Genomic DNA, 23,589 nt, shown 5'->3' on the forward strand with positions numbered 1-23,589 from the left:
ATAACAACATTTTCAACAATAGCTAAACTATGGAGAGAGCCCAAATGTCCATCAACTGATGAGTGGATAAAGAAGATGTGGGTGTGTATACCTAAGGGAATATTGCAATGATGTGGATGGAACTAGAATGTATTACCCTAAGCAAAGTACGTCAGTCAGAGAAAGACAAATGCCGTATGATCTCACTCATATGTGGAATTTAAGAAAGAAAACAGATGCCGTATGGGGAGGGAGAAAAGAAAGAGAGGGGAATAAAGTATAAGAGACTTTTACTGATAGAGAACAAACTGAGGGTTGATGGAGGGATATGGGTCGGGAATGGGCTAGATGAGGATGGGTATTAGAGAAGGCACTTGTGATGAGCACTGGGTGTTGTATGAAAGTGATGAATCATTAAATTCTATTCTAGAAACCAATATTGCGCTGTATATTCACTAACTAAAATTTTTTTTAAACTTATGCATTAAAAAAAAGGGGGAAAAGAAGGTTCATACACTGTGACCAAGTGGGATTACACTGGGATACAAGGATGGTTCAATGTAAGAAAATCAGTGTACTACATCACATTAACTGAGGAATAAAAATCACATGATCATCTCATAGATGCAGAAAAAGCCTTTGGAAAAATTCAACACCCTTTCAAAATAAAAATACTCAATGAAGTAGGAATAGAATAAAATTATCATAATTAAGGCCATATATGAAAAGCCCATAGTTAATATCATATTCAATAATGAGAAACTGAAAGCCTTTCCTCTAAGATCAAGAAAAAGACAAAGATACTCACTCTTTTTTAAAAAAATTAGGTTACATTTAATTTAAAATCAATTATAATATATTATTATTTTCAGAGGTAGAGTTTAGTGATTCATCAGTTGCATAAAACACCCAATGCTCATTACATCACATGCCTTCCTTAATGTCCATCACCCAGTTACCCCATCCCTACACCCTCCTCCCATCTAGTAACCGTCAATTTGTTTCCATTAGTTAAGGGTCTCTTAGGATTTGTGTCTCTCTCCCCAATTTCATCTTATTTTATTTTCCCTCCCTTCCTCTATATTCATCTGTTCTGTTTCTTCAATTGCACACATGAGTGAAATCATATGATAATTGTCTTTCTCTGATTGACTGGTTTTGCTTAGCGTAATACACTCTAGTTCCATCCATGTTGTTGCAAATGGTAAGATTTCATTTTTTTGATGACTGAGTAATATTCTATTGTATATATGCCACATCTTCTTTATTCATTCTTCTGTTGATGGGCATCTGGGCCCTTTCCATATTTTTGGCTATTGCGGACATTACTGCTATAAACATTAGTGCGCAGATGTCCCTTTGAATCACTATGTTTGTATCCTTTGAATAAATACCTAGTAGTGCAATTGTTGGGTCATAGGGTAGCTCTATTTTTAACTTTTTGAAGAACCTCCATACTGTTTTCCAGAGTTGCTATGCCAGCTTGCATTCCCACCAACAGTGTAAGAGGATTCATCTTTCTCAAAAGGATGTTCACTCTTGCCAGTTCTATTCAACGTAGTTCTGGAAGTACTAGCCAGAGCAATTAGGCAAGACAGAGAAACAGAAGTCACTCAAATGGAAAGGAAGATGTAAAATTTACAGGTGACATGAAATTATATGTAGAAAACAGGAAAAGTTGCACAAAAAATTAAGTGTTAAATAAATCTGGCAAATTACAAGATACAAAATCAACATACAAGAATAAATTGCAGTTTTATACACTAACAATAAACAATCCAAAAAAGAAATAAAGTCCTATTTATAATATTATCAACTATTATAATGGTTATTATGTTATTATATTTGTTATATTTATATTATTTTATTTATAATTAACATGTAAATGTATATAAATATACTTATGAATGAACATAAATACAATATATTTATAATATTATCAATATAATAGTATCAAAAAATAAAATGCTTAGAAATAAAATTATTCATGCTGGCAAAAGATTTATGCACTGGAAACTTAAAATAGTGATGAAAGAAATTAAAGAAGATACAAATAAATAGAAAGATTTTTATTTTGTCATGGATTGGAGGATCTAATATTGTTAAAATGTCCATGCCACCCAGAGCAACCTACAGCTCAATGAATCCCTATGACAATCCCAATGGTATTCTTTAAGGAAATAGAAAAAAAAATTCCAGAATTTTTATGAAACAAAAAAGGACTCTATATAACCAAAGCATGTTGATAAAAAAAGAACAAAACTGAACGTCTCTTATTTTTTGACTTCAAAACACATTACAAGACTACTGTAACCAAAACAGTGCATAAGTACATTCATATAGACCAATTAAACAGAATAAAGAATTCAGAAATAAACCTATGCATGTAAGGCCAAATGGTCTTTGACAAAGGTGTCAAGACTACACAGTGGGGAAAGTATAGTCTCTTCAACAAATGGTCTTGGAAGAACTGGATATTGACATACAAGAATTAGACCTTTTTATTTTTTACACTGTATAGAAAAGCCGACTCAAAATGGATTGAAGTCTTAAGTGTAGGACCTGAAACCATAAAACTTGTAGAAGAAAATACAGGGAAAATCTTCAGAACATTGGTTTGGTAGTACTTTCTAGGATATGACACCACAGGCAAAGGCAACAAAAACAAAAATAAACAAGTAAGAATAAATCAAATAAAAAACCTCCTGTATGCAAAGGAAATAAGAGAGGAAAAAGGCAGTCTATCAAATGGAAGAAAGTATTTGTAAACCATATATCTGATAAGGGATTAATATCCAAAATAAAGCACTCCTACAGTTCAATAGCAAAAAAACAAAAACAAGCCCCCCCAAATTAAAAACTGATGAAAAAGTGTGTAAAGGACTCAAATAGACAATCTTCAAAGAAAACATACAAATGGACAAGTACATGAAAAGGCACTTAACATAGCTAATCATCAGTAAAATGTATATCAAAACCACAATGAAATATTGCCTCACATCTATTAGAATGGCTATTATCAAAAAGACAAGAGATAACAAGTGTTGGTGAGGATGTGTAGAGAAGGAAACCCTTGTACATTGTTGGTGGGAATACAGATTGGTATAGACATCATGGAGAACAATACAGAGTTTCCTAAAAAATAAAAACAAACAAACAAAAAACTAAAAATAGAATTACCATATTATCCAGCAATCCCATTTCTGTGTATTTATCTAAAATAATTGAAATCAGGATTTTGAAGAGATATTTTCACTCCTGTGTTCATTGCAGCATTATATACAGTAGTCAAAATGTGAAAATGATCTAAATGTTCATTAATGAATGAATGAGTAAAGAAAATTTGGCATATACATACAATGGAATTTTTTTTAGTCATAAAAAGAAAGAAATCCTATCATATGATTAATATTGATGAGTCTTGAGGATATTGTGCTGATTGAAATAAGCCAGTAACACAAGGACAAATACTGCCTGATTTCCCTTATTTGAAGTATCTCAAGGAGTCAGAGTCTTAGAAACAGACAATAGAATGGTGTTTTCCAGGGACACAGGGGAGGAGGAAATGGAGAGCTGCTGTTCAGTGGATAGTGAGTTCCAGTCATGTGGATGAAAAGTTTCTAGCGATCTGCTGTACACTGTGCTTATAGTTAACAACACGGCACTCTACTGTTAAAAATTTGAGAGTAGTTTTTTATTTTTTTACCACAATTAAAAAAGCAAATTGAACTTAGTAATACATAAATAATGGTAATCATAAGTGTGATTTATTCTTTTTTTTTTTTTGATGGTTTGTAAGAATTTGTTGAAATTGATGATTTCTTCTATCCCATGAGCATCCATTCAGGTGCCTTTTAACTGTTAAGCTGCTCTCGTAACTGGACTGCTGCTCTCATAACTGCCCTTTAAATCTTCAGGTTGATAAGTCGGCCTTGGCTTAAACTCCCTGTTCCAGGCCTTGTAAGATGCCCCAACTCTTCATACCTTTATATAAAGTTCTTCAAACTCAGCACCGTAAGCCAGCCATCCATGATAGGGGCCTGTAAGCCCAAAATTGGTCTGTCCAACCATTGTTAGTTTAACATTTGAAAACTTCAGTTACTGCATTGACCAAATTAACCATATCAAGGTAAAAAACCTTGATTATCTCATTAGAAAACCAAAAAGATTTGATAAAATTAAACATACATTTATGAAAGAAAGTTTCAGTAAGCTAGAAATAGAAGAAAATTTTCTCAATCTGAAAAGAACATCTGCAAAACATGTACATAAAATACTTAATAGATTTATAGAATGTTGAATAGTTTGTTTCTTAAAGTCTGAAATGAGACAAAGATAGCTATTATCACTACTATTTTTCAAATTATACTGATAATCATAATAATAGTGGAAAATGAAGAAATTAATATCCATATAATATTCATATTTAGTGAATATTGAAAATATAGATTAGAACAGCTGTTATTTGACATGGCTCATGTATATAGAAATTTCTGAAAGAATCCACTAAGAACATACTAGAATTAATAAGTGAGTTTTGCAGTTTTCCTGAATAAATGGTAAATATAAACTAATTTGCATTTCTATATACTAGAAAAGATGTTTAATATAATATATCAAATACCTAAAAGTAAATACAATAAAAGATGTGCTAGACTTTTCTCCTGAACATACAAAACATTTTAAGAAAAGATTTTAAAAGATCATAAAGAGTGACATACTGTGTTCAGACATCAGAAGACTCTATATCATTAAGTGTCAATTTCCCCTAAATTGATTTGTAAATTAAAAAAAAATATGGATCAAAATCCCAGCAGTTTTCTTTTTTGGGGGGGTCAAGTTTGAAAGCTGGTTTAAAGAATATAAAACAGCCAACAGACAAGATGGTCTGAAAGAAGAAAATAGTTGAAGGGACGTCTTCAGTAGTGTTCAGCACAAAGCTTATCAAATTATCAAGGTAGTGTGATTTTGGTGGAAGGACAGAAAATAATTTGAACATTTCTGATAAAATGTTTACATTAATGTAACTTAGACTCTGATCTCCTGATCAAAATATAAACTAGTTCAATTATCCCAGAAAGTCTTGCCTTCTTACTTTCCCATCACTTCCCATCCCTTCCCCAGAGACAACCATTGCTATAATTTCTATGACTGTAGTTTATTATTTTTTAAAATCTTTGAACACCACGTAAATGGAATGAAGCAGTGTCTTATACTCTTTTGTGTTTTACTTCTTTTGCTCCAAATAATATGAGAGTTTCATTCGTGCTGTTGAATGTCTCAGGTTTGTTTGTTTGTTTTTTGTTTGTTTGAAGTAAACTCTACCCCCAGTGTGGGGCTTGAACTCACATAACCCTGAGATTAAGAGTCCTATGCTCCACCAACTGAGCCAGCTAGGCACCCCTCAGTTATTATTATATATTTTTTTTAATTGCTGAAGACTCGAATATAACATTTTGTTTTTTCATTATCATTTAGATAGGTATTTGGATTCTTTCCAGTTTGGGCCAATACTAATAAAGCTGCTATGTAAACTTGTGTACTAGTCATTTCATGGGCATCTGTTTTTATTCTTTTGGACAAATGCCTAGGAATTGCTAGGGTAAGAGTAGGGTGTGTTTTTTAAAAAAAACAAAAACAAAAACAAAAAAACCTGCCAAATAATTTTCCGAAGTGGTTGTACCATTTTGCACTCCATCCACAAATTTTGGGAGTTTTATTTATCATACATTCTTGCCAGTGTTTGATTTTGCCAGTCTTTTTAATAATTTTTTGGATATGTAATTCTTATCTGATGACTAATGATGCTTAGTACCTATTAATGTACCTGTTGGCCCTGGAAATTGGCCTCAAAATGACTTTGCTGAGAAGTCTTTTCAAATTAATTGCTTTTTATTTTCCACATGGTTGTTGTTTTTCTTGTTGATTTTTAAGAGTGCTTTATATATATTGTTAGCTATATTACAAATATTTTCTAATCTTTGGATTGCATATATATTTTAAATACTTATTTGTTAAGGATCTTATTTAACATATTAATAAGGTAACTGGTAAAAATTTTAATTGGTTCATGTGAGAATTTGAGTTATAAAGATTTATATTCTCTACTGAAAAAAAATTGATTTGCCCTGTTATGAGCAGGGATCATTTTATCACTAGGAATCCTTTGCATGCCTATCAGTTTTCTACAATTTAATCACTACCCTCTATAAAGTTATAAAATTGCCCAGTCAATAGAAAGTTAATGAAAGGTGCATGCCCCTTTAGAACCAAGTAATTAGAAAGTGCACAAAGCAATGCCTAGCACTCCACTGAAAGGGTACCTAACAGTCTTTTGTCTATTTCCAAGACTTGGGACTTTTATTTTCCTGAGGTACTCTTCCCTCTAATCACCTGTGACTATAAAGGATCTCTAAAGCTTATTCTTTTTTTTTTTTTTAAGATTTTATTTATTCATTTGAGAGAGACAGAGACAGATGCAGACACAGACACAGACACAAAGCACAAGCAGGGGGTGAGGCAGAGGGAGAGGAGCACACCCCCTGCTGAGCTGGGAGCCTGACATGGGGCTTGATCCTAGGACCTAGAGATCATTATCTGGCTGAAGGGAGATGCTTAACCATCTGAGCCATCCCAGGTGCCCGTCTAAAGCTTATTCTTAATCACACATGTGTGCACATGCACACATGCATGCACACACATGCACAGACACATAAGTTTGGTCTTAATAGATTTGGTTTGATTCCTTACTTACATGCTCCAGTAGTATTAATGAATTATATATGGCTCATTCAATTTTCTTTGCCAATCTACAGCCATACAGGATAGAGCAGCTACTAGATTTAAAGAATTTTCTTCTGCCTGAAGGTGGTGTTTTTTTTTTTTAATTTATTTTTTATTTTCAGCATAACAGTATTCATTATTTTTGCACCCCACCCAGTACTCCATGCAATCCGTGCCCTCTATAATACCCACCACCTGGTACCCCAACCTCCCACCCCCATCCCTTCAAAACCCTCAGATTGTTTTTCAGACTCCATAGTCTCTCATGGTTCACCTCCCCTTCCACTTTCCCCCAACTCCCTTTTCCACTCTAACTCCCCATGTCCTCCATGCTATTTGTCCAGCCACAGCAACTTCTTTCAAGATATGTCTCCAAAGGCAAAGGAAACGATGAACTTTTGGGACTTCATCAAAATCAAAAGCTTCTGCACAGCAAAGGTGGTGTTTGTGTTGTTGTTGTTGTTTTGTTTGTTTGTTTGTTTGTTTTTAAGTATGCTCTGTGTCAAATGTGGGGCTTGAACTTACATCTTTCTTTCTTTTTTTTTTAATTATTTATTTCTTTTCAGCGTAACAGTATTTATTGTTTTTGTACCACACCCAGTGCTCCATGCAATCTGTGTCCTCCCTAATACCCACCACCAGGTTCCCCCAACCTCCCACCCCCCGCCCCTTCAAAACCCTCAGATTGTTTTTCAGAGTCCATAGTCTCTCATGGTTCACCTCCCCTTCCAATTTCCCTCAACTCTCTTCTCCTCTCCATCTCCCCTTGTCCTCCAGGCTCTTTGTTATGCTCCACAAATAAGTGAAACCATATGATAATTGACTCTCTCTGCTTGACTTATTTGACTCAGCATAATCTCTTTCAGTCCCGTCCATGTTGCTACAAAAGTTGGGTATTCATCCTTTCTGATGGAGGCTTAATACTCCATAGTGTATATGGACCACATCTTCCTTATCCATTCGTCCATTGAAGGGCATCTTGGTTCTTTCCACCATCCATTGGCGACCATGGCCTTTGCTGCTATAAACATTGGGGTACAGATGGCCCTTCTTTTCACTACATCTGTATCTTTGGGGTAAATACCCAGTAGTGCAATTGCAGGGTCATAGGGAAGCTCTATTTTTAATTTCTTGAGCTATCTCCACACTGTTCTCCAAAGTGGTTGCACCAACTTGCATTCCCACCAACAGTGTAAGAGGGTTCCCCTTTCTCTGCATCCCCTCCAACACATGTTGTTTCCTGTCTTGCTAATTTTGGCCATTCTAACTGGTGTAAGGTGGTATCTCAATGTGGTTTTAATTTGAATCTCCCTGATGGCTAGTGATGATGAACATTTTTTCATGTGTCTGATAGCCATTTGTATGTGTTCACTGGAGAAGTGTCTGTTCATATCTTCTGCCCATTTTTTTGATATGATTATCTGTTTTGTGTGTGTTGAGTTTGAGGAGTTCTTTATAGATCCTGGATATCAACCTCTTGTCTGTACTGTCATTTGTAAATATCTTCTCCCATTCTGGGGGTTGCCTCTTTGTTTTGTTGACTATTTCCTTTGCTGTGCAGAAGCTTTTGATCTTGATGAAGTCCCAAAAGTTCATTCTCGCTTTTGTTTCCTTTGCCTTTGGAGACATATCTTGAAAGAAGTTGCTGTGGCTGATATTGAAGAGGTTACTGCCTATATTCTCCTCTAGGATTCTGATGGATTCCTGTCTCACGTTGAGGTCTTCTATCCATTTTGAGTTTATCTTTGTGTATGGTGTAAGAGAATGGTTGAGTTTCATTCTTCTACATATAGCCACCCAGTTTTCCCAGCACCATTTATTGAAGAGACTGTCTTTTCCCCACTGTATATTTTTTTCCTGTATTGTCGAAGATTACTTGACCATAGAGTTGAGAGTCCATATCTGGGCTCTCTACTCTGTTCCACGGTCTATGTGTCTGTTTTTATGCCAGTACCATGCTCTCTTGGTGATCACAGCTTTGTAGTAAAACTTGAAATCAGGTAACGTGTTGCCCCCAGTTTTTTTGTTTTTCAACATTTCCTTAACGATTTGGGGTCTCTTCTGATTCCATGCAAATTTTAGGATTATTTGCTCCAGCTCTTTAAAAAATACCGGTGAAATTTTGATCAGAATGGCATTAAAAGTATAGATTGCTTTAGGCAGTATAGACATTTTAACAATGTTTATTCTTCCGATCCAAGAGCATGGAATGGTCTTCCATCATTTTGTGTCTTCTTCAATTTCTTTTATGAGTATTCTGTAGTTGCTCGAGTACAGATCCTTTACCTCTTTGGTTAGGTTTATTCCCAGGTGTCTTATGGTTCTTGGTGCTATAGTAAATGGAGTCAATTCTCTAATTTCCCTTTCTGTATTTTCATTGTTAGTGTATAAGAAAGCCACTGATTTCTGTACATTTACTTTGTATCCTGCCACATTACTGAATTGCTGTATGAGTTCTAGTAGTTTGGGGGTGGAGTCTTTTGGGTTTTCCATATAGTCATGTCATCTGCGAAGAGAGAGAGTTTGACTTCTTCCTTGCCAATGTGGATACCTTTTATTACTCTTTGTTGTCTTATTGCTGTTTCTAGGACTTCTAATACTATGTTGAACAAGAGTGGTGAGAGTGGGCATCCTTGTCGTGTTCCTGATCTCAACGGGAAGGCTGCAAGCTTTTTCCCATTGAGGATGATATTTGCTGTGGGTCTTTCATAGATAGATTTTATGAAGTTCAGGAATGTTCCCTCTATCCCTATACTTTGAAGCATTTTAATCAGGAATGGATGCTTGATTTTGTCAAATGCTTTTTCTGCATCAATTGAGAGGACCATGTGGTTCTTCTCTCTGCTCTTATTGATTTGTTCTATCACATTGATTGTTTTGCGAATGTTGAACCATCCTTGTAACCCAGGGATGAATCCCACCTGGTCATGGTGTATAATATTTTTAATGTGCTGTTGGATCCTGTTTGCTAGGATCTTGTTGAGAATCTTAGCATCCATATTTATCAGCGATATTGGTCTGAAATTCTCCTTTATCTTAGGGTCTTTGCCTGTTTTGGGGATCAGGGTAATGCTGGCTTCATAAAAAGAGTCTGGAAGTTTTCCTCCTGCTTCAATTTTTTGAAACAGCTTCAAGAGAATAGGTGTTATTTCTTCTTTGAAAGTTTGGTAGAATTCCCCAGCGAATCCGTCAGGTCCTGGGCTCTTATTTTTGGGAGGTTTTGGATCACTATCTCAATCTTGTTACTAGATATCGGTCTATTCTGGTTGTCAATTTCTTCCTGGTTCAATTTTGGGAGTTTATAGTTTTCTAGGAATGCATCCATTTCATCTAGGTTGCTTAGCTTATTGGCATATAACTGTTGATAATAACTTCTGATGCATTTTCCTACTTCCTTGGTGTTAGTTGTGATCTCTCCCTTTTCATTCATAATTTTATTAATTTGGGCTTTCTCTCTTTTGGATTAGTGTGGCCTGTGTTTTATCGATCTTATTGATTCTTTCAAAAAACCAGTTTCTAGTTTCATTGATACATTCTACTGTATCTCTGGTTTCTACTTCATTGATCTTTGCTCTAATCTTGATTATTTCCCTTCTTACGTGTGGAGTTGGTTTGAGTTGTTGTGGATTCTTCAGTTCTTTAAGGTGTAGAGACAGCTGGTGTATTCTGGATTTTTCAATTTTTTTTGAGGGAGGCTTGGATGGCTATGTATTTCGCCCTTAGGACTGCCTTTGCTGTATCCCATAGGTTTTGAACCGAAGTGTCTTCATTCTCATTGGTTTCCATGAATTGTTTCAGTTCTTCTTTGATCTCCTGGTTAATCCAAGCATTCTTAAGCAAGGTGGTCTTTAGCTTCCAGGTGTTTGAGTTCCTTCCGAGCTTTTCCTTGTGATTGAGCTCCAGTTTCAAAGCATTGTGATCTGAGAATGTGCAGGGAATAATCTCAGTCTTTTGGTATCGGTTGAGTCCTGATTTGTGACCCAGTATGTGGTCTATTCTTGAGAAGGTTCCTTGTGCACTTGAGAAGAATGAGTATTCTGCTGTTTTAGGGTGGAATGTTCTTTATATATCTATGAGGTCCATCTGGTCCAATGTGTCATTCAATGCTCTTGTTTCTTTATTGATTTTCTGCTTCCATGATCGGTCTATTTCTGAGAGAGGTGTATTAAGATCTCCTACTATTAATGTAATCATATCAATATGACTCTTTATCTTGATTAATGGTTTTCTTATGTAATTGGCTGCTACCATATTGGGGGCATAGATATTTATTGAACTCACATCTTGAAGTCAGGAGTTGGCATGCTCTTCTGACCGAGCCAACCACACGCCCCTTGCCTGAAATATTTGTAAAGATTCTTGGGTTGGAATTTTAAAATCTTTTATGATTTTCTTGTCCATATTGTGGCTAGAAAGTCAAATCCAAGAAACTCCTTTCATCAGATTTCATCTGCAGTATTTCTAAATTAGATAAATTACTTCTGCTAGAAATTTTCAAATTTTGCTGTTTCCTGGTATGTTAGGAAGTGACCTTCTTACCACTTTATGATCCAGGTACAAGCCAGTTTTCTTGGCAAGGCCTTGTAGGTACTAACTACACATCAAGTCAGTACTTCCAACTTATTAACATTGGGTTTGTCATTCCTAACTAGAATAAAATATTGCTAAAATGACCTTGGTTGCACAATTGATTTGTCCAATTATTTTCTGGTGAAATGACTTATTCTTATTGAACTTTTACAAATAATATTTCTGTGAAGTGTAAGAAAAGTCAGTGAAAGTATCTGCATTTTGAGGGGGTCACTGAAAATCAAAGGCCATTAAAATGTGTTTCCTTTAGTTTATAAAAAATTATTAAATTAGGAGTTAGATATATCTTAGAAGAAAGAGAATACTTTTCTTATATGTACATAAAAATAAAACAATAAAAATTATACCCCAAATATTCAAATAGTCACATTTAAACTCCTCTATTCAATTTATTCATCTCTATAAAATTAATTCTTGTTCCTTCCAATCTTGAGTCAGTAACCTGTCCCTTGACAGGAAGAGTTGAGATCTGACTCAGTCCACTGTTACTATTCAAAAATAGTGTCAGTGGTATCAGCTTTACAAGTCTGAATTCAGAGTCTGTATTTTGAAGTACTGTAATGTATTTACATATGAACGTAATAGCATATGTATTTTATATTATATATGCAAGTTATAAATCATATAATTGTATATAAATACTTAATATGTATTGTATATATACTATTATATATGTGTGTATATATGTGTATATATGTGTGTGTGTGTTTGTGTTTCTATATGTATGTATGTACATATAATGATACTTTAACATCTTTTAAAAAATATTTTATTTATTTATATGCCAGAAAGAGAGAGAGGGAGAGAGAGTACAAACAGGGGGAGGAGCAGGCAGAGGGAGAAGCTGAACCGGGAACCTGATGCGGGACTCTATCTGAGGACCCTGGGATCGTGGCCTGAGTTGAAGGCAGATGCTTAATCACCTGAACCACCCAGGTGTCCCATAATGATATTTTTACATCTTAAGGGAAAAAAAAAAAAAACTTTCTGGCTGGGAGAGACTGTTTTACCCTGAGCTAGCCAATTCTTAGAGACAACAAAGGGCTCAACAGGGATCATGCTTTTGATACTCAAACTGACCAATTCAGAATCATACCTCCCTCTTTCTGGCACATGTGCCCCAGGAGGCAATATTACTCTGCTTTAATCATCCTAGGGCCTGATACGAGACAACTAGAGATCACCGTATAGACCAAAACCCATCCAAATTACTCAAACCAGCCAATCCTCAACTGTTCACTATGCACACTCCCTTACCTTTCCCATAGAAACATCAGTAAAGACTCTGGCTTATGGCTTTTCCCTTGCTCCTGTCTTCTGCCCCTGACCAGAATGGTGTCTTTCTCATGTAGCCTGGTAGAGAGTGTTGTACCTCTCAATTTTCGGACTTGTAAATATAATAAACTTTTTTTTTTTCACTCTGAGCCTCTTTTCTGTCTCTTCTTGTGGTTGTACCTGACTGAGCATTGCATAAAATAATACAGAAAATAAGTATTAGTAATGCAGAGTACCTAGTACAGACCTTTTTATGGGCCTCTATATTTACAAGCCTCATTGATACGAACCTTTATCTTTCCTTAATGAAGGTGCAAAATCTGGCCTGTAGTTTACAATAGTACCACCAGGCTATTGCTAAAATAAAGCAGAAATAACCTGAACCTGAAATGAATAAATAGAGGGGCACCTGGGTGGCTAAGTGGGCTAAATGTCTGATTTTGTGAACCTGGCGCCCTGGGATCCAGCCTTGCATAGGGTTCCCCACTCAGATGGGAGTCTGCTTCTCTCTTTCCCCCATCCTTCCCTGCCCTCCATCCATGCACATGCACACACGCTCTCTCAAGTGAATAATATCCTTTGAAAAAATGACTAAATGGTTTAGTTAATTTGTTATATGAATCAGTAATTAGAATGGTGACATGTCAGATTTTCTCTTCAGATTTTATAGATCAACTTTAAAAAAGTGAATCTGTAAATGTTGAATCTTCTGATTTATGAACATGGCATATTTTGGTTTATTTAGGTTTTCTTTAGAATATTTGCAGCAGTATTTTGTAGTTACAGTAGAAATACTTGGCACTTAAAAAACTAAGGTATTTAATATTTTTTATATTTCCTTTGACTTTCAGAGAAAACTGGAAGGTAGATAATTCTTCTGTAATATAAAAGAATTTCAGTAGAGTCAAAGGTCATAAATAAAAAAAATCATTTTCTACAGTATTCATATACTTTAAATCTTCTTTAAGTGCCAGAAATGAACATATTTACCAAGTAGGCCCAAACAGATGCATATAAACATGAAATTATGCTCAGTGATTAGTTTTCTAGTAATCATTCCTTTCTAGAAGTCATCTATATATCCAGTAATTACCCATTTATCAACTCAATTTGATATTAGTCAAAGTTATTATAGTATTTAAAGATTTTGAAAATTATGGTCAAGTTGACACTGGAAAACATACTATTGGTAAAAAAAATTGTCAAAATTATGTTTAATTTAGTTGAAGAAAAATTTACAAGCATTTTCTAAATATTAAACATTAGCTTCTGAAAGTGGTTGTTTTTCTGTTTCCAGAATTGCTGTTCTTCTTCTCTTTGATCTGCCAATGGATTTGCAGGTGTTTGCAATCTTTAGATAAGCTATCTAGCTGATCTCCGGCTAGCTGAAACGTAGTGATCCAAAGGGGCACGTGCACCCGAATGTTTATAGCAGCAATGTCCACAATAGCCAAACTATGGAAAGAACCTAGATGTCCATCAACAGATGAATGGATAAAGAAGATGTGGTATATGTACACAATGGAATACTATGCAGCCATCAAAAGAAATGAAATCTTGCCATTTGCGACAACATGGATGGAACTTGAGCATATCATGCTTAGCGAAATAAGTCAAGCAGAGAAAGACAACTATCATATGATCTCCCTGATATGAGGAAGTGGTGATGCAACATGGGGGCTTAAGTGGGTAGGAGAAGAATCAATGAAACAAGATGGGATTGGGAGGGAGACAAACTATAAGTGACTCTTAATCTTACAAAACAAACTGAGGGTTGCTGGGGGGAGGGGGGTTAGGAGAAGGGGGGGTGGGGTTATGGACATTGGGGAGGGTATGTGCTTTGGTGAGTGCTGTGAAGTGTGTAAACCTGGTGATTCACAGACCTGTACCCCTGGGGATAAAAATACATGTTTATAAAAATAAATAAATAAATAAATAAAATAAATTAATTAAAACAAACAAAAAAAAACCATTAGCTTCACTTCTCTGAGAAACAGATTTCAAGATGGCGTTTGTTCTACAAGAGACTTATTGTGGGATTCCTTGTGAGGGAAAGTTAAGGAAGAAGCTGGAGGAGGCTGGAAAAGCATCTGACTGCAATTCATGTCCAACCCCTGTGAAGGATAGAAGGAAAGAAAAAAAGGAAGGGAAGAAAGGTCTTAGGCTACAATGCAGTTTTATGGATGTTTTGACAAGGCTGATGGATAGTCTTTATGCCACAGTAGTTTATTATTGAAGCCCAACTCTCACAGGAATTGACCTGCCTAAGTATCTTTATTGCACTGAGTCATTGGCTGGGAACAGCTAGGAGGAAACATGCCCTTGGTTACTATGCAATGATATATTCTGAGTGTAGTAGCTGGGGCTGTCAGTCAATTGCAGTCCCTGTGTTAGGGGATTTGAGAAGTGTTTTTCCATGTCTACCACCAGTCTCTACCTTGCATCATGCAGATCCACTTCTTTACACAGATTTGGAGGTCAGTTTCTCCAAGACTTCTATGAACCTAATCTTCCTGAGGGGAAACTTGCAAGAAAAGAGACCGGTGAAATAAATGATAGTTCTAATAGCTGCAGTTGATATTGGGGCTAAACCTGTACTCACCCTTCCCCATCTCCACTGTCTATTCTAAATTCCTCTCACCCTCTCCTCTTACTTGTTAGATCTCATTATCTTACCTGGTGGTGTGACCCAAATTTCTATTCAGATCTTAACCTCAGGTAATCATTTTCAGGCCAGTCTATTCTATCATTCAAGGCTTGTTTTACCTCTCTCATTCCCATGTAGTCTTCCCATCGTTAGCATTTCTCTCTCTAGTCAGCCATACTTAGACTAGACAACTGCTTCCAGATGTTGGGGATGCCAGTTCATTGGGTCTTCTTTGCAGCATCCATTCTTTTTTGTTACCTGGAAAATTAAGACTTTTCTTTTGTTTGGGTTTTTCTGGGTTGTTATTAGTAGGAACAAGGTCTTTTGCATCCTGTACTCTGCCTCTCTTTCTTGAAAGCTGCCTCCCTTTCTTGAAAGCTCTACTATGCATTATTTTGTATCCAGCTTTTTTTCATGTTCGAGCCTGAGAATTTTTAGGTTGTTTTAGTTCTTCATCTTGCTGAAATAGGAATGGAAACCATAGATTTATATTTGCATTCTGACTGTGATAGGGATGATATATTAATGATTTAAATAATTGAATTTGAATTCTCTTTGGAGTTTATAAAAATATAGATTCCTTCATCTTAGAATACGTGACGCAAGTTCACTCAGTTTTGGGTAAACCCAAGAGAACATGTATTTTTCAAAGTCTCCTCAAGATGATTTTGATACATATCAAAGGTTTATGAGAATGGTAAACTAAATGAATTGTGCCCTGAAAATCCATGATATTTATCCACTTTTTACCCCCAGTGGCCTGCATAGTGTTTGTGAGTGCTCAGTTTGTGTTTGGTGACTGTGTGAATGCATTATGGTGACTTAGTTTTTTCCATGTAAACCAGTTGTGAGATGATTTAGTCATTTTAGGCCTTATTTCAATGAATGAAACTATGGCCATATTAGAAGACTATGTCAGTGTACTGCTTTTGAGAAGTTTACCAGTGTTCTCTTTGTTGCTTAATCTCTTCGACGCTTTTCCTTATATATCTTCTTTTACCTCACTTTAGAATTTGTCACTATTTTTTTCCAAAAATAAAAAAGAAATTCCTTTGTTTTTGTTCATACTTTTCTGTTTTCTCCATAACTATTGACCTCTTAATTAGAATTTATAAATCTTCTTATTTCCTCTTTCAAAATCTGGAACTCCTAATCTTCTTTTTGAAACTCACTAAAGTTGTTTCTGTTATCTCAGGATGGGTACAACAAAATTCTTATAGAGCAGGAATTCCTTATCAATTTGTGTATGTGTGTACACTTGCATTCTCTAAAAAAGGGAAACATTTACTAAATTTTCTATACTGTGCTAGATGCTGGGAACACAAAGAACCATAGGTACTATCTCTGTGCTTAAGGAGTTTATAAATCAAGTAAGTAATGATATTATTGTAATTTTGAAAGAATTTTTTTTTAAAGGTTTTATTTTATCTGAGAGAGAGAGAGAGAGCACAGCAGGGGGAGCAGCAGAGGGAGAGGGAGAAGCAGACTCCTGACTGAGCAGGGAGCTGATGCAGGTCTCGATTCCACGACCCTGGGATTGTGACCTGAGCTAAAGGCACACGCTTAATTGACTGAGTGACCCAAGCATCCCATTTCTGAAGGAATTCTGAGAGTACTTCCCTAAGTTATAAAATACAGGTTTGTTTCTTCCTGAAGTAAACTTTCCATTCTTCCCCTTTACTTTTTATTTTCTTGGAAATTTGTTTTAGGGACTTCACTCTCTTTAAGTATATATGTACATGAGAATGTGTAATAGAAGGAGAGTGCAAGTCAGGGTAAAGAGGGAAAGAAGGAGGGTTTCTAGGCATGTGACTCATTGCTTCTTCTTTGCTATAAATAAACATAAATGGAAGCAAGATACATTATAGTATTTAAACTTTCTAAAGTGTTCTTAGAAATCCATCTGATTTTATTTTCATAACATTCCATTTTACTGATCAAGAACTTGAATCATGCCTGCTAGACACCTCTGTCCTTCAGCTTTCAAAGCACATTTCATTTTCATTATTACCTCGATCCTAGCAACAGTCCTTTGAGTCTGTCGCTCATAAAACATGGAAGAGCAGTAGTAGTAACTATGTTTGAAAGAAACAGAAAAAGGAGGAAAAAAACCCACAACCAGTTGAGTTTGAATCTGTGCTCATCCACTTGCTGGCTCTGTTACTCCCATTTAACCTCCATGAGCCTATGTATCTGTTAAATATGAACAATAATTCCTACTCGTAGAGTTTGTGCCTGACCTCTTTATAAATGTTTGTTCATCTTTTCCTTTCTCTGGATATACTTTTGTCCCTAGAGATCAGTTCTTCCAAATATAGTTTGTTTGTTTTTACCTTCTCTGTGGCAGGGACAGTATTTTTAGGTCTCTAATTTATCTGCAGATTTGCTTGGCCCTGCACCTGAAAAGTAAACATGAGCTGCATCTGGCTGAGTACTAGACTGCTAGAGCTATATCCCTTTCTCTCACACAGAGCAAAGACCCAGGCAACATCTCATTCTGTGCAAAATTTATTCTTTAATAGCACATCAAAACATCCTAGATAGAATAATCTCTGGAAGATAGGAAAAAAAGGGGAACCTGAAAGCTATTATATGGCATGTGTGTAGCTGCACAAATTCTAATCTGGTAAGAGTTCAAATGTGACAATTAATGTCACACCTCACTTCATTCAGATTACTCTAAAGCTTATCTGCCTCAGGCAATAATAATTGGGACTCAATAAAAGATGTTGGAGCAGATGGAGGTACTACAGGTTCCAATTAAACTCTTCTTTGTTAAACTTTGTATTCTTTCATGATTTATTGAACTGACTTCAGCTTTCTATCTCTTATACAACTGCTGTTTGTGTTTAACACAAGCCTGTAACTTTGGTTACTTTTTAGGGTAGAGAAAGGCTTTGTTTAAACAGGGAATCTCGTTTTACCTTAATGAGATAGTTGTAGAATAGATGGCATTTTCTTTTGTAGCTGGAACAAAAAGAGAAGGAGAAGAAAGTCATCTATGTTTATTGAGCATTGGGAGTGCCTGGTAGGCATTTTGAATAAATCTGCTCAGGGGCAGCACTTTGTATGGATTGCTGTGTTTAATGCTCATAACCATACTATGAGGAAGCAGTTGTTTCTTATTTGTTCACCATTTTGTTGATGAGAAAATTGAAACTGTTGGGGGGCGGGGAGCTTGAATGAATGAGCAGATATGAAAAACAAAGATCTTTTTGCTGCTCATAAAATCATAGTGCCACAGAAAAAGTTGGAGAGATTTTTAAAATGAGAATATTGAGAATGAAATGAATAAAAACTTGTTTTATTTAAAGAAACCTAGCACATACATATGTATATATGAATCCAAAGAGTTAATCTTTAAAAAATTCTATGTGCTGCTTCTGTGTGTGAATAGCATCACTGTGTGAAGCATGTAACAAACATGCATATAGATACCAAAAGACCAGAACTCTGTGCCTAAATGTTGGTAATTCAGTGGTAGAAAGAAAAATGGGCTCCATTTTTGCTTTCATAGAAAAGAAAAAAAGAAAAAAAAATGACTACAGATATTCATGTAATTTCAGTAAATATTGACTCATTGTTCACCAAGAAAATAGGAGTTTTGCCTGCCTGACTAATCTTAGATAACAAGGCAGAAAGGATCACTATTATATGAAGTGTGAAAGAATTCTAAGAAGAAAATGGCGAAAAGGCTGGTTCAACCTCACCTAATAAGTTCTGCTCACTTGAAAAGGAACACAGAATGGAATACGATTCAGATCAGGGTTTTCAGTGTCTCATTTAGAAGAATAGGATCTAGGGGCAACAGGGTGGCTCAGTTGGTTAAGCATCTAACTCTTGATTTCAGCTCAGATCGTAATCTCAGGGTTGTGAGATTGAGCCCTGCCTTGGGCTCTGTGCTGGTCATGGAACCTGCCGAAGATTCTCTTTCTGTAACCCTCTTTCTCTCTCTCCTCCTCCTCAAACAAACAAACAAACAAACAAACAAAAACCCAGCATCTAAAAGTGGTTAGACATCCCCAGAATGTGGAAATGGAATTTTTTTCTATGTAACCGTTCATTCCCAAGAAATTGATGTTCTTCTTGGACTTTTTAATGAGCAGTCTAGCTACCCAATAAATAACACTTGTTAACAATATATCTCTGCTTATCTCATGACCAGGAGACACTTAATTGTCTTAAAAACAGTGTATTTGATATGTCATTCTACATACAGAGAGTCAGTTGTATGTTGCAACATGAATTCTCTACATGCCATAATCTGAATTAAGCCAGAAACAACTTTATCATTGATAACCTAAATGTAATGCTGATATCTTATCTTTTGTTTCTATAATTTAAAAACAGTTGGTTATATTTTCAAGATACAGTGCAGATGTAAACTCAAAAGTAAACATATGAGAGTTTATAATTAGTACGGAAATTAATGGACAGCCTAACAAAAGCATATCAAAAGCAAGAAGCGTAAGAATAATAAAAGAAAAATAAAATTGGATTAGTTGGCATATTTGGGCAAAATATGAAGCAATATTTAAAACTCTATGAGACTGTTGAGTTCATCTAATGAATAGGAATGTTGGAAAAGCTGGAATTTCACAAAATTGATCAAAAGATCAGAAAAATGAGCTATAAAGGAAACTTTAATTAGAAATACAACTAAGCTTAACCCCTCATTATCACATGACTCATAACACAGATTTGAATATAACACAGTCACGTGACTCCCCAAAGAAAACTTCACAGTAAAATTATCACATGCTTAGCCTGTAACACAGCAGTTCTGTCTCCTGTATTAGCACTTGAAATTGGACTTCAAAAGAGAAGCATGAGAGCAGATTAAATAGCTTTGGTAATAATTCTTTATGTGATAAACCAAACGCTTTTGGAAGAAATGTAAGAAGATGAATGATTTTGAGATGATGGCAGTAAGCTAGTCCAAAACTTAGGAAACTGGATTCTAATTCCAGTTCTTCATAGTATGCCAGATATATCATAAAACATAGGTGTGATTGTTCATTTATATGGAGAGATTACATTTGATTTATTCATCTAATATAAAACTGGTAAGAGGATAAATTAACATGCTTTCAGAAAAAGACTTTGAAAATTAAAATTACAAAATAAACTTTTTGCGTATGGAAGTCAAATGGTAGAATAGATCAAAGTAGATGAAGCAGGAGGCAATTATTTTGGTCTTGACTGTAGAAATCTAAGGATGACAACAGGATGACCTGTTGTCACTCAGAGAACTGAAATTTTGTTTTTCTAGGTTTTTGCAAAGTGCCGTGTGTTAATTCAGTGGCCTGAATTCTAATCTGGTATATGGGAATGTAAATATTCTAAAGGTACTTCTTAATATGCTACCTTGCCCATCTTTTTTTTTTTTTTTTTTTTTTTTTTTAAAGATTTTTATTTATTTATTTGACAGAGAGAAACCACAAGTACACTGAGAGGCAGGCAGAGAGAGAGAGTAGGAAGTAGGCTCCCCGCTGAGCAGAGAGCCCGACGCGGGACTCGATCCCAGGACCCCGAGATCATGACCCGAGCCGAAGGCAGCAGCCCAACCCACTGAGCCACCCAGGCGCCCCTACCTTGCCCATCTTACATCATAGTTTCTACACATGCTACCCCATGCCCCAATCTGTTTGCAGAAATCAATGGAGTAAAGGCTGGAATCCAAACAAAATTTGTTGAAGAGATGAAAATGTCAAGTGTTCTGTTAGTGCTGTTGAAAGAATCCATGAATTAGGAAAAGATTTATCTTTCTGCAGCAGTGCAACTCTCCTTTTGGAGGTAACTTACAGATTTATTTTGGGGGGATCATCAGGAAGCAAATAACAACATATGAAAAATAAATGTTTTAGGAATGTGAGAATTTAATATTATAAAAATATGGGAGTGTAGTGGGGTACTGTAATGGTGAGTGTGTGATAGAATTTATATTCTTAAAATATTCTTATATTCTTAAAATGTGTGTGTGTGCATGTGCAGTATATCCACATTTAATTTCATATTCAGTTTTAGGAATATATCTACTATTTCCTATTCAGTTTTAGGAATACATCTACTATTTCCTATTCAGTTTTAGGAATATATCTACTATTTGGGAATATATCTACTATGGGGAGGGATTAAGAATGCTAGAAAGGGAAGTCAAAGAGAAAGTGAGTTAATATTCAGCACCTGGTATTATAAATAGAAATTTACAAAAGACAATAATCTTGAAAGCCAGGCTTTGTTAAAACAAGAGGATTTTTCTAGGTTTTTTTTTTTTCTTTTTTTTTTTTTCATCTCCTCAAGAGGTGAGTGACACAAATTTGATCATAGATTTCCATGTTCGCAGGGTCTTTATCAAGCAGGGACAAAGGTGGGGGTGAATGGCTGCTTTTAAATGTTGGTTGTTGGTGGGGAGAAGACAGTGGGAGAAAGGGCAGACAGGAGGTCGAGTGGATCAGCAATAAGGGCTGTTATGATTGGCCTACATTTGAAAAAAGGAAGTTGATGTTGGGTATATTCACATGGGTGTGAGGGGCCTGAGTTCATCTGGGCTGGTCATGCTTTCCTGGATGAACAGGATGGAAGTCTTCAAGCCTCATTGGAGAGTCTAGTGCTCAGATACTTCCGCTGTGGCATGTGGTGGTTATGCATGTCCTTGTCATAAGGCAGCTGTTTAGAAGGTTTGCAGGGCAATCTGGGATCCTAGTAAAGTAATGAAAAGATGTTGAAATGGCAGGGGTCTGAGGTCAAAACAAAGTGGCCGCCATAGGTGAGGACCTTGAAAATGGTTCTGTAGGTTCTAGTAGAGGTATCAACCTACCACTCTAAAAGTCTGGTGCAGCCAGCTATCTATTACAGTCACCAGCCTGAGGAGAAGACTGGTCCATATATTTTTTTTTCCAAGGCCTGATCTCCCTGACTGAGTTGATATAATTAAACTTGTGAATCTACAATCTAAGGACCTCTTGTTCCTCTGAAGCCACAGTGAACCATTCCCCACCCACCAGTGTCATAGGGATCAACGAGCCTGCTACTTCACTCAGCTTTGCACTTCCCATGATATTGCCAGCCATACTCATTGGCTCCTTATGTGAAGGTGAAATCAAAAGATAAACCACGTTCAAGAAAGACACAGCATATCTATTTTGATATTTTCCCTTTGTCTTTTCTCCAGTGTCTGTCCTCACATGGACTGTCACCTGCTGCAGGGCAAAATCTAGTGAGAACAACAGACGGCTCTTTGGTGAAGGGGAACCTTGGCAGGATTTGGCAAGAGCCCAAGATTGTGAATAAATAATCATTTAAAATGTTAGTTTATTATTAAATGAAGCCTGATTTAAAAAGATCAGTAACAGGACTTCCAGCAATGGGAATGTAACATACTTGGACTAATTATGTCACTTCTTAGGTAAGGAGTTAGTTGTTAGCAGCTAACCACCTGCCATGTGTTAAAAAATAAGAGGCTTTAGGTTCTTTTCTTGAAATAGAACATTTTTGAAATGGAGGTGCTGTAATTTTGCCAAGTGTTGATGAAGCCCCAAAAGGTAATTATGTCAGCTTGAGAAGTCTATGATAGTGAAAATAAGATAAAAAAAAAAAAAAGAGTTGTGGGTTTTCAGCCATAATCAGCAGACGATTTTAATTTTGGAAGTGAATGCTATTGTGCTTGGGCATAGTTTAAATCTTTTCCTCCCTACCAACTGCTCCTCTCATCTGCCTGAAAAACTTCCAGGTCTCTCTTTCCCTCTTCCCTCTATTTTCTTTTCTTTCTTTCTTTTTTTTTTTTTTTTTGTTTCTTTGTTGTTGTCATTTTTTTTTTTTTTTTTTAAACTCCTCTCTGGACTCTTGTGCTTTTCACCTCACTTACAACCATAAAGACTTTAACACAGAGTTGTATAGAAATCTGTGCTCTTTCAACAGTGAGGGGAAAGCAGAGTGTCTTCTTAATGTATCCCTGTTGCTTCTTCTTTAATCACAGAGAAAGTATTTAGCAGCCCGCTCAAGTTCAGCGCAAAGAGTTTGTCCCACCGATATACTCCTACCAGTGTGTAGAGCTCTATTGTGAAAACAGGCATTGCAGCCTAAGATCAGAAAGAGCTGAAACAGTAGGAGCAATGGGGACAGTAGAGACTTGGAGCAGGTAAGGGAACAGACGAGACAAGCTTGAGGAACATAGTAGGAGAGAAGAGCCAGCATTGAGGGCTCCCCTCCTTCTTGGTCCCCAGAGGGTTCTGTGCTAGGTGGGCCTCACATCAGTAGGCCTGCTCATCAGTGTTGGATTCTAAAAATCTTTCACTTCAAAGATTAGCCTGTGC

General features: G+C 36.1%; 1 long non-coding RNA gene across 1 annotated transcript in view; it reads left to right on the top strand.

The window, feature by feature from the left end:
- The window catches only part of LOC116594617, a 192,114-nt gene extending 169,307 nt beyond the window's left edge, over positions 1-22,807 (top strand). The window contains exons 5-6 of the long non-coding RNA XR_004287345.1: positions 20,929-21,070; positions 22,449-22,807. This is a non-coding gene — a long non-coding RNA (uncharacterized LOC116594617). The remainder of the gene's footprint in view (positions 1-20,928; positions 21,071-22,448) is intronic.
- Positions 22,808-23,589: the final 782 nt, after the last annotated feature.

The sequence above is a fragment of the Mustela erminea genome, chromosome 1 (assembly GCF_009829155.1).
Source record: "Mustela erminea isolate mMusErm1 chromosome 1, mMusErm1.Pri, whole genome shotgun sequence".
NCBI lineage: Eukaryota > Metazoa > Chordata > Mammalia > Carnivora > Mustelidae > Mustela > Mustela erminea.